This window comes from Triticum urartu, chromosome 4A (genome assembly GCF_056163025.1).
Source record: "Triticum urartu cultivar PI428250 chromosome 4A, HENAU_Tu73, whole genome shotgun sequence".
Classification (NCBI taxonomy): domain Eukaryota; kingdom Viridiplantae; phylum Streptophyta; class Magnoliopsida; order Poales; family Poaceae; genus Triticum; species Triticum urartu.
Genome location: NC_141876.1, coordinates 43,940,048 through 43,952,288, shown reverse-complemented (window position 1 = coordinate 43,952,288; position 12,241 = coordinate 43,940,048).

Genomic DNA, 12,241 nt, shown 5'->3' with positions numbered 1-12,241 from the left:
ACATAATGTGCACCTTCAAGCTTGATGAACAACTTCTTGGCAAGTCTTCTCAGATAGCTCTCCAGATCATCCCTCCTGCGAGCAATGCTTTCCATTTTCTCGCCCTGGACGAGATTCGCCTTCTTCCAGCGCGAGCACTCCTTGTTGGAGTCATTCAGAGCAGACTTCAGCCTGGTATTCTCTTCTTCCAACTGGCCGACCGAAGCCAGCTTCTGTTCGGCCAGAGTGACTCTGTCGTCAGCTTCCTTTCGGGCAGCAGCCAGATCCTGGTCCTTCTTTGCCAGAGCTTCTCTCAGCTTTTCTGCAAAGAAATAGTGCTTGATTCAGAAAGAGCAGAAGGGTACTCAAGCCCAAGGCAAACCAGTCGACAAACTCGTCTTACCATTGGCACCATCCTTAGCCTTTTGCAGCTCTGTCTTGGCCAGCTCCAAGTCAAGGTTCAGTTGGAACTGCTATTTCTCCAAATCAGCAAAGCGAGCTCCCAGATCACAAGATTTCTGCAATCAAAGAGGAGAAGTTATTTTACAGCGAAAAACAACAAAGGCAATAAATACTAAGACTACAGTCGACTGCCCGCAGTCCACCATAGTCTCGGGGACTACACCCAGTGGGTGCACTTTGCGTGCCCCCACCGGTTCTGATCCCACTCGACCGGCCCGCCGAAGTCGAGTCCAGGAAGTAAAAAAAGGAAGAAAGAGAGAAAGTAGAACTCAGACTACAGTCGACTGCCAGCAGTCCACCGTAGTCTCGGGGACCACACCCAGTGGGTGCACTTTGCGTGCCCCCACCGGTTCTGATCCCACTCAACCAGACCGAGTGGAAAAGACAAACTACCAGTTTGGTTTATACATTCAAAAAAATACAACGACTACAGTCGACTGCCAGCAGTCCACCGTAGTCTCGGGGACTACACCCAGTGGGTGCACTCAGCGTGCCCCAACGCACCCAGTGGGTGTACAGATGCAAAGATTTTCGGAAAAGAGTCTTCAGATAACATATCCTAACAAAACAATTAGTGACCAATTAACCTGAACATTGCTTTGGAGGGCCGAGCTGGCGTCGTAGGCAGCCTGACTGGCATCCTGCACCATCCTCATCTTCTCCATCATGATGCCCGCCTGACGTATGGCTTCCTTGGCAGCATTCGCTTCGTCCTCTGGGACATGATGGGTCGCAAAAACTGAAGGTGGGTCGACGGGAGCCTGAGCAGTCGACGAAGAGGGCAAGGCACTCGACAGTGGCACAGAAAAGGTAACAGAACCCCGATTGGCGTCGCCAGTGTCCTGAACGACTGGTTCCGTCCTTGGCGTCGACTGTGGCGCCTCGCTTGTAGGAGCCTACCTATTTTTCCTCGTCAAAGGCCTCTCGGGCTCTTCATCATCATCAGGGAGGTCAATAACGTTGGGAGCTATGCAAAGTTCAATCGTCAAAATCACATCACCCAATGGTACACGTTGCAGTTGAATCGACCAAAATAAAGACAGTATGGCAGGAGTCATACCCAGTTTTGACGTGACCGCATCCTCCATCACCTCATCATCATCCCTATAAGCTGAGGTCCTAGAAGTGGCAGCGCTGGCAGTTCCAAAGTTCGTCCGGTTAAAACAAGAAAAACAAACGGCGCTGAGCATCGAGTGTATACAGAGGAAGACACTTACACAGAAGCGACGGGGATGTCAATCTTAATCTTCGGCAACGCCTTCCGGATTTTCGGCTCCGCAACTTTGGGGTGCTTGGACGCTTTCTCGGTCGGGGTTGGTGAAGAGATCCGAGGACGCTTCGAAGATTGACCAGCTTGAGCAGTCGCCTTTTCACGGACGCTCGGTCGTTCTTGGGAAAGTTTGGATCGCCTCTCCCTGCGAGGAGGCGACTCAACTTCTTCTTCATCGCTTGAGTCTTCGCTTTCTCCATCCTCTTCACCATCAGAAGTCCACTCGCCACTGTCGCCGCCGCTCGCCTCGCCTTCCAAGTCTTGCCCTTGCTCTCCATTGGGCATCGAGTACATTTCAATGAGGGCCTGAAAAAATAACAATCAAAAGACATTCAGTCGACCGCAAACGGGACATCACATGGAGAGTCAGAAAGTTACTTACAGAAACATACCTGCTCCGGATGACGCGAGTTATCGAATGGAATCACCCTCCTGGATCCCCGAGGGTTGTCTTTGTTGCCAGTGATTCCTCTCAACCAGCTCTCCAAGGTATCCTCACTGACCTCCTCCGGGTGGATCCGAGTGGTATCATCGAGCCCAGAATACATCCACATTAGATGATCGCGCGCCTGAAGGGGTTGGATCTGTCGACCGAGAAAGACCTCCAGCAGATCCATCCCGGTCACTCCGTCGCGGACGAGCTGGGCGACCCGTTCGACCAGCTCCTTGACCTGCGCCTTCTCTTCTGGAACTATCTTCAGGGGAGCAGGCTTCTCCACTCGAGCCAAGGAGAAAGGAGGAAGCCCAGTCGACTGGCCAGGGGTCGGCTGATCCTTGCAGTAAAACCAAGTCGACTGCCAGCCCTGGACTGAGTCAGGAAGGATCATCGCTGGGAAGGTACTTTTGCTCCTCATCTGGATCCCCAGACCACCGCACATCTGGATCACCCGAGTCCTCTCGTCACTCGACTTGGTCTTTTTGACCGACTGGGAACGGCAAGTGAAGATATGTTTGAAGAGCCCCCAGTGTGGTCCATAGCCCAAGAAGTTTTCGCACATAGACACGAAAGTGGCCAGATAGACTATGGTATTCGGAGTAAAATGGTGGAGTTGAGCCCCAAAGAAGTTCAAAAAACCCCGGAAGAAAGGGTGGGGAGGCAGCGAGAACCCACGATCTATGTGAGTTGCTAAGAGGACGCACTCACCCTCTCTGGGCTGCGGCTCAGTTTCGTCTCCCGGGAGCCGAGCCGACTTGTGGGGGATAAATCCCCCTTCCACCAGGTCATCGAGGTCGTCCTGCGTGATTGCCGAGCGGATCCAGTCGCCCTGGATCCAGCCCGCCGGCAGGCCAGACCTCGACGAGGATCCGCCCCGGTTGGTCCGCTTGCCCTTCGCCTTCGCGGTTGCCTTCTTCGCGCGTTCCAGCGCCGCCGTCTTGTCCTTCCCCATGGTGGCAGTTCGAGCTCGAGCGGAGATCCGGCGACGAGACGGGAGCAAGGGTGGCGGAGAAATCGGGAGAAAACAGAGAGAGAATGGTGGCATGCGGAACAGAGCCCCGGCCCAACACCTTATATGAGGCTGCTTCCGAGTGGCTGACTGGTAGGCCCGGACGGCCCTGCCAAATCCCGTGGCAATCGCGCGCGCGATACGTGGTGAAAAAGGTGGCGCAGGGATCGAGGCGGCTCCATGCTATCCCATCCGTTTACTGCGGCCTCTCCCGTCCCGCGCGCTTCCTGAAATATGGATCCCATGAAATCCGCGGGCAGCAGAACAACTCGTCGGACCGAAGATCTCCTCCGCACCGTCACTCAGAACTCTTCAAGTATAAGAACTCACTCGACAAAACCTAAGAATGGATCAAGGCGACTGGAAAGAAAGTTGTTGTCATCACTCTGGTCCACTGATCCGAAACAAGGTATGCTCACGACATGAAAAATGAGTCGGAGATGTGCTCAAACCCTTTCCCACTCAAACCTCGATCCATTCTGGGGCTAATGATGAAGCTATGTACCTAGGGTAGGGCCATGGACCTGTCCAAACTGACCTACCCAATGACACCTCCAACAGAAATCACATTTCAATCGACTTGGCGGTGTTTCACTCGACGGACTCGAAGACACTCGACCAAGAAGCAACCACTCGACCAAGATCCAACCACCCGACGGCCAGGAGACCTAAAGTCACTCCGCACGCTAACAGTCGGTCATTAAGTAGCTTTTATGGTCATCATAGCACTTTATTAGGGGCGTTACCAGTAACGCCCGACCTTAATGTACTTAAAACCCTGCATAACTGAGGACCAGAGGGGTCTGGCGGACTCTATATAAGCCACCCCCCCCCCTCAGTGTAAAGGGTTCGCACCCCTGTAATTCATACTCTCATAATCCAGTCGACCGCCTCCGGGCTCCGAGACGTAGGGCTATTACTTCCTCTGAGAAGGTCCTGAACTCGTAAACCTTGCGTTCTTACAACTTCTCCATAGCTAAGATCTTGCCTCTCCATACTTACCCTCCTACACTACTGTCAGACTTGGAACCACGACAGTTACCGAGGCGTCGTGGGAAGTGCAGACGCCCACGTCCAATCAACCGCCACGCGGCGCCCAAGGCCGCAGGCTATTAGGGCCCACGACGCTTCGTGCTTGCCCCTTCGCTTCTCTGCTAAGCCAAGCCCCCGCGCACCTTGGGCCCGGGGGCTATTGTCGGTGTTCTGGGAATGGGGTCCCCAGACTTGCCTGCCTACGGCCTGCAGCGTGGCTCAGGTGGGGGCACAGTGCGGCCCATCTTCATCAGCCCAAACTCAAGACCCTCGCGAGGGGCCAAGCCTCACGGGGCGGACGACAGGAAGCTTCCTCAAGAGCGGCCTCATCAGGCAGGCTCGCGAGGAGGCGGAGAGATCAATGCAAGGGTACCTCGCGAGGATCCCATGACGATCAAGACCATGCGGGCGCCGGCCTGCACAGGGTCCTTGTTTCCCCTTTGGTGCAAAGGGGGCAAGCACAGGCCAAGGTATTAGGCAAAGGTTACCATTCCGGTGCAATGAGACCAAGACCAGCCGGACGGCCGGAGGAGGTCACCGTGGAGCCCAAGACGGCGTCATCACCGGTGCTTTTGGCAGCCAAAGACCACCTTTGGTCAGGATAACTTGTACTAGATGTTCCCCTTCAAAATGGCCAATTGTTGGCGCCCTTCCTGCTCAATTATTTGGGGAGAGGCCCAGGGCCTCTATAAATAGAGCTAGCCTCCACAAAGAGAAGGGGGGAGAAACCCAGTAGAGACTAAGTAGAACACACCACACCAGCTCAAGAACACCCCTCGCGAGGCTGTTCTTTCCATGTACTGTCCATCATCAGCCTAGAGGCAATCCATCACACCACACACTGGAGTAGGGTATTAAACCACAACGGTGGCCCGAACCAGTATAAACCTCATGTCTCTTGTGTTGTTCATCATTTTCATCTTAGTTTGCACGAGAGGATCGGACATAGATCGGTAGGGGAGAGATCTCCGCGTGCACCCCATTGTTCGAACCTCAAGGGTCTGCCGGAACCCGAAATCCCGACACTACCCCATGATGGAAGTTTGCAAGCAGAAGTAAAATATTCTATGTCCACGGTATAAGATTTGTCATAAAGATCAAACATGACTGAAGGAGAATTACGCGAAGATGAATACTCAAACCTCCTCACAAATGAACTTGTGAGATCATGATACTGGGGGCATTTGTTAGCCTCAAAATCCTCAAGACCGGCATTGCACAAATATGCTTTGAATTCTTCTTTAATTCCCGCACGGTCCATAAAAATTTTCGACGGCCATTCGCAAGGCCGTACTGGAGCGTCTCTTGGTGGATCCTCGTCAGCATCGCACATAGCAATCCTGGGTCCTTGCTTCTTAGAGGAACCACCTTGGAACATCTTCCTAAGCATATTGTTTTTCTCTGAAAAATTCTGAAATTTTTTGTAACTTCAAAAATAAAAGTGAACCAAACTCAATAATATTGATAGCAACCACTCCTACAAGTGCCTAGAGCCTAAATCAAGCATTAGAACTACTTGGAACCATATAAATTTGACATGCAAGCTCAAGAACAGGGTCACCTAAGCAGCAAAAATTTGCAATGAATAAAGCACTAGAACAAAAACTAATTGGACTAATGGAGGAGTCACATACCAAGGAACAATCTCCCCAAGCAGTTTTGCGAGAGGTGCTTTGAGCAAGGAGATCAAAAATCACAGCAAAAGTGGCTGGAACTCATGCTTGAGTTGGTTTTTCGGGTTCGTGTGAGATAGAGGAAGAAGATGGGTGCTGGGATAAGTGGAGGAGGGCCACCGTGGGCCCACGAGGCAGGGGGCGCGCCCTATAGGGGGGGCATCCACCACCCTTGTGGCCAGGTGGCAGCTCCTCCGGCGGTAATTTTTGCACAGTAAATCCTCAAATATTCCCGAAAAAATCATATTAAATTGGCATGTAATTCTGAGGAATCTATTTTCGGGATATTTTTATATTGCACAGATAAGTTAGGAAACAGACAGAAAAATACTATTTTCACTTTATTTAATATAAATAACAGAAAGTAAAAGTAGGGTACAGAAGTTTGTGCTTCTAGTTTCATCCATCTCATGCTCATCAAAAAGAATCCACTAACAAGGTTGATCAAGTCTTATTAACAAACTCATTCCGATAATCATGAAACCGGAGAAATTTCGAATAACACTAAGTTACCTCAACGGGGATATGCACAGCCCCAATAATAAGTATATCATATTTCTTCTTGAGAGTAGGAAGAAGAAATTCAAAACCTCCAAATATAATCGATGGAATTTTTCCAATAGAATTGATGCTATGAACTTGAGGTTGTTTCCTAGGAAAGTGTACCGTATGCTCATTACCATTAACATGAAAAGTTACATTGCCTTTGTTGCAATCAATAACAGCCCCTGCAGTATTAAGAAAAGGTCTTCCAAGAATAATAGACATACTATCATCCTCGGGAATATCAAGTATAACAAAGTCCGTTAAAATAGTAACATTTGCAACCACAATAGGCACATCCTCACATATACCGACAGGTATAGCAGTTGATTTATCAGCCATTTGCAAACATATTTCAGTAGGTGTCAACTTATTCAAGTCAAGTCTATGATATAAATAGAGAGGCATAACACTAACACCGGCTCCAAGATCACATAAAGCAGTTATAATATAATTTCTTTTAATGGAGAAAGGTATAGTAGGTACTCCGGGGTCTCCAAGTTTCTTTGGTATTCCACCCTTATAAGTATAATTAGCAAGCATGGTGGAAATCTCAGCTTCCGGTATCTTTATTTTATTAGTAATGATGTCCTTCATTTATTTAGCATAAGGATTTGTTTTGAGAACATCACTTAATCGCTTACGCAAAAAGATAGGCCTAATCATTTCAGCAAATCGCTCAAAATCCTCATCATCCTTTTTCTTGGATGGTTCCGGAGGAAAAGGCATGGGTTTCTGAACCCAAGGTTCCCTTTCTTTACCATGTTTCCTAGCAACAAAGTCTCTTTTATCATAACGTTGATTCTTTGATTGTGGGTTATCAAGATCAACAGCAGGTTCAATTTCTACATCGTTATCATTACTAGGTTGAGCATCATCATGAACATCATCATTAATATTTTTAATAGGTTCATGTTCATTACCAGGTTGTGTTTCAGCATCAGACATAGAAATATCATTTGGATTATCAGGTGGTTCAGCAATAGGTTCACTAGAAGTTTGCACAGTTCTATCATTTTTCTTCTTCTTCTTTTTAGAAGAACTAGGAACATCTATATTATTTCTCTGAGAATCTTGCTCGATTCTCTTAGGGTGGCCTTTAGGATACAAAGGTTCCTGAGTCATTCTACCAGTTCTAGTAGCCACTCTAACAGCATAATCATTTTTCTTACTATTCATTTCATCAAGCACTTCTTTTTGAGCCTTAAGTACTTGTTCTACTTGAGTGGTGACCATAGAAGCATGTTTGCTAACAAGTTTAAGTTCACCTTTAATATCAGACATATAATCACCCAAGCGTCTAATCATATAAGCATTTTCTTTTAATTGTCTACCGAAATAAGCATTGAAGTCATCTTGCTTAAACATAAAGTTATCAAACTCATCCAAGCACTGACTAGCAATTTTAGTAGGAGGGACTTCAGCTTTATCATATCTATAGAGAGAATTTACCTTTACTACCTGTGTCGGGATGTCGGGATCAGGGGGTTCTTCAGTAAATAAAGAATTAAGATCATAAGTTTCTTCAACAGGCGGTATAATAAGACCATGTATTTCTTCAATAGGAGGTAAATTCTTAACGTCTTCAGCTTTAATACCTTTTTCTTTCATAGATTTCTTTGCCTCTTGCATATCTTCGGGACTGAGAAATAGAATACCTTTCTTCTTCGGAGTTGGTTTAAGAATAGGCTCAGTAATTGGAGCAGGAGTTGGCTCAGGAGCTGGCTCAGGAGGTGCCCAATTATTTTCATTTGTCAACATATTATTCAATAAGATTTCAGCTTCATCCGATGTTCTTTCCCTGAAAAGAGAACCAGCACAACTATCCAGGTAATCTCTGGAAGCATCGGTTAGTCCATTATAAAAGATATCAAGTATTTCAGGTTTCTTAAGAGGATGATCAGGCAAAGCATTAAGTAACTTGAGAAGCCTCCCCCAAGCTTGTGGGAGACTCTCTTCTTTAATTTGCATGAAGTTGTATATTTCCCTCAAAGCAGCTTGCTTCTTATGAGCAGGGAAATATTTAGCAGAGAAGTAATAAATCATATCCTGGGGACTACTCACACAACCAGGATCAAGAGAATTAAACCATATCTTAGCATCACCCTTTAATGAGAACGGAAATATTTTGAGTATATAAAAGTAACGTGATCTCTCATCATTAGTGAACAGGGCAGCTATATCATTTAACTTAGTAAGATGTGCCACAATAGTTTCAGATTCATAGCCATAAAACGGATCAGATTCAACCAAAGTAATTATATCAGGATCAACATAGAATTCATAATCCTTATCAGGAACACATATAGGTGAAGTAGCAAAAGCAGGGTTGGGCCTCATTTTATCTCTAAGTGATTCTTTGTTCCATTTAATTAATAACCTCTTAAGCTCATATCTATCTCGGCAAGCTAAAATAGCGGCAGAAGATTCCATATCAAAAAGATAGCCCTCAGGGATAACAGGCATATTTTCATCATCACTATCATCATCGTATTCAGATTCAATAATTTCTTTTTCTCTAGCCTAGCAATTTGTTCATCAAGAAATTCACCAAGGGGCACAGTAGTATCAGGCATAGAAGCAGTTTCATCATAAGTATCATGCATAGCAGAAGTGGCATCATCAATAACATGTGACATATCAGAACGAATAGCAGAAGCAGGTGTAGGTGTCGCAAACTTACTCATAACAGAAGGTGAATCAAGTGCAGAGCTAGATGGCAGTTCCTTACCTCCCCTCATAGTTGAGGGATAGATCTTGGTTATTGGATCTCTCAAGTTCTTCATAGTGTCCAGCAGATATAAATCCCAAGTGACTCAAAGAATAGAGCTATGCTCCCCGGCAACGGCGCCAGAAATTAGTCTTGATAACCCACAAGTATAGGGGATCGCAACAGCTTTCGAGGGTAGAGTATTCAACCCAAATTTATTGATTCGACACATGGGGAGCCAAAGAATATTCTCAGGTATTAGCAGTTGAGTTGTCAATTCAACCACACCTAGAAACTTAGTATCTGCAGCAAAGTGTTTAGTAGCAAAGTAATATGACAGTGGTGGTAGCAGCAACAAAAGTAAAGACAGCAAAAGTAATGTTTTTGGTATTTTGTAGTGATTGTAACAGTTGTAGCGGGAAAGTAAATAAGCGAGAACCAGTATATGGAAAACTCGTAGGCACCGGATCAGTGATGGATAATTATGCCGGATGCGGTTCATCATGTAACAGTCATAACATAGGGTGACACAGAACTAGCTCCAATTCATCAATGTAATGTAGGCATGTATTCCGTATATAGTCATACGTGCTTATGGAAAAGAACTTGCATGACATCTTTTGTCCTACCCTCCCGTGGCAGCGGGGTCCTATTGGAAACTAAGGGATATTAAGGCCTCCTTTTAATAGAGAACCAGAACAAAGCATTAGCACATAGTGAATACATGAACTCCTCAAACTATGGTCATCACCGGGAGTGGTCCCGATTATTGTCACTTCGAGGTTGCCGGATCATAACACATAGTAGGTGACTATAGACTTGCAAGATAGGATCAAGAACTCACATATAATCATGAAAACATAATAGGTTTAGATCTGAAATCATGGCACTCGGGCCCTAGTGACAAGCATTAAGCATAGCAAAGTCATAGCAACATCAATCTCAGAACATAATGGATACTAGGGATCAAACCCTAACAAAAGTAACTTGATTACATGATAAATCTCATCCAACCCATCATTGTCCAGCAAGCCTATGATGTAATTACTCACGCACGGTGGTGAGCATCATGAAATTGGTGATGGAGGATGGTTGATGATGACGACGGCGACGAATCCCCCTCTCCGGAGTCCCGAACGGACTCCAGATCAGCCCTCACGAGAGGTTTTAGGTCTTGGCGGCGGCTCCGTATCGTAAAACGCGATGATTTCTTCTCTCTGGTTTTTTTCTCTCTGAAAGCAAATATATAGAGTTGGAGTTGGCGTCGGAGGGTTTCCAGGGGGCCCACGAGGTAGGGAGGCGTGCCCTAGGGGGGGCCCACCCTCGTGAAAAGGGTGTGGGCCCCCTGGTCTTCATCTTTGTCGAGGATTTTTTTTGTTTTCTCTAAGATGTTCCGTGGAGTTTCAGGTCATTCCGAGAATATTTGTTTTCTGCATATAAAACAACACCATGGCAATTCTGCTGAAAACAGCGTCAGTCCAGGTTAGTTCCATTCAAATCATACAAGTTAGAGTCCAAAACAAGGGCAAAAGTGTTTGGAAAAGTAGATACGACGGAGACGTATCATGGCGCCACGCGGTCCATCTAATGGGTTTTCTGATGGCAGAGATGAGATGCCGACACCAAGTCGCGGGGCAACAACGAGAATCCGCCCAGGCCCTCCGCCTGCTCCATACTCATCGAGATGTCGGCCTCAAGTGCCTCACCAAGCTCACCATGTGCTACTTCTCCATCACAGCTATGCTGCACGACACCACTAACTCAGTTGCCGCTGCCTGCCTACCTAGTGCTTGTTTAGCCACAGGGCGTACAAGAGTGCTTGTGGTTAATTTAGTGTTCTCCTGGGTCATCAATCTGACAAATTCTACAACTTTATCTGTGATTTCCAGCACAAATATGTTATACTAGTATTTTTCTCTAGTTCGTGCTACCATTTATGTTTATTTCAGTAGCACGGCCCTAGGAGAAATGCATGCGTGTGTATAAGAAACCATTAGCAGACTAGCATCTAATCATTAATCTGCGTTGGTTACTTGAAATATTTCATGTAAAGCGTAGGATAAAAACATGGTCATGTTGCAACTATCTAACTGCTAGATTACTTGAAATAATTGAATCCAGTTAAGCAATTTATGCACACTGTAATGTTGTTTGTATTAAATCTAGCAATAAAATCACACCACCCTGCTTAGCTAGTGTAAACATTTAGTCGGCATCAGTTTTGCCCAATTGTGTCCACCGTTGGAGATATGATGATGATAATGCCGGTGCGGCTTGTGAGGCCGAGGGTCGGCTTGATTCCGACAACGTAAGAAGAACTGTTCCCTCTGCTGGTTTTGTGGAACATAGTAACATAAAGTTCATCTAAACCTTTTTGAGTTAAAGATTAGGATGCCTTTTGAGTTAAAGATTGGAAAGCTCACGATTATTTGATGCATATGCCATCCTTTCTAGTGCAGCCAAGACTGATTTTCGCTCGTCTAGTGTGGTTGCGGACGCATTTCTTATTCCACTCGACGAAGTAGCTTTTCTAGGTTCAGATTTCTAGCTGCCGGAATTCTCCCTCTTTGTGTATACCTTGCATATTATGAGAGAAAAGGCATTAAAATTACCCCAAAAAGCATTATTATGGATAAAAATATTAAAAATAACAGTAAGAAAACATGATGCAAAATGGACGTATCAACTCCCCCAAGCTTAGACCTCGCTTGTCCTCAAGCGAAAACCAAAATCGAAAAATATGTCCACATGCTTTGAGGGAGAGGTTTCGATAAAAACAAAATAGGAACATAGAAGCATCATGTAGATTATTATAGCAGCAACAAAATTAAACATAAAACTTTTATCATAGGACTTTTATCATAGACTTCTCATGAATAAGTGACAATTCATCACACAACTGAAGTATAAAGCAAAAACTCTATTAGAAACCAACAAACTATGTTCTCAGTCAACTTTGCAACTATAATTCATCATCTTTTTAGGGTCACGTATCGGAGCCTTTAGGCAAGTCCACATACTCAACCATCATACAGTCTGCTATGATTGCTAACACTCACCTTGTACACATGAGCAAAACATTTCAACCGGACACATAGAAAGATAGGGGTTTATAGTTTCGCCTCCC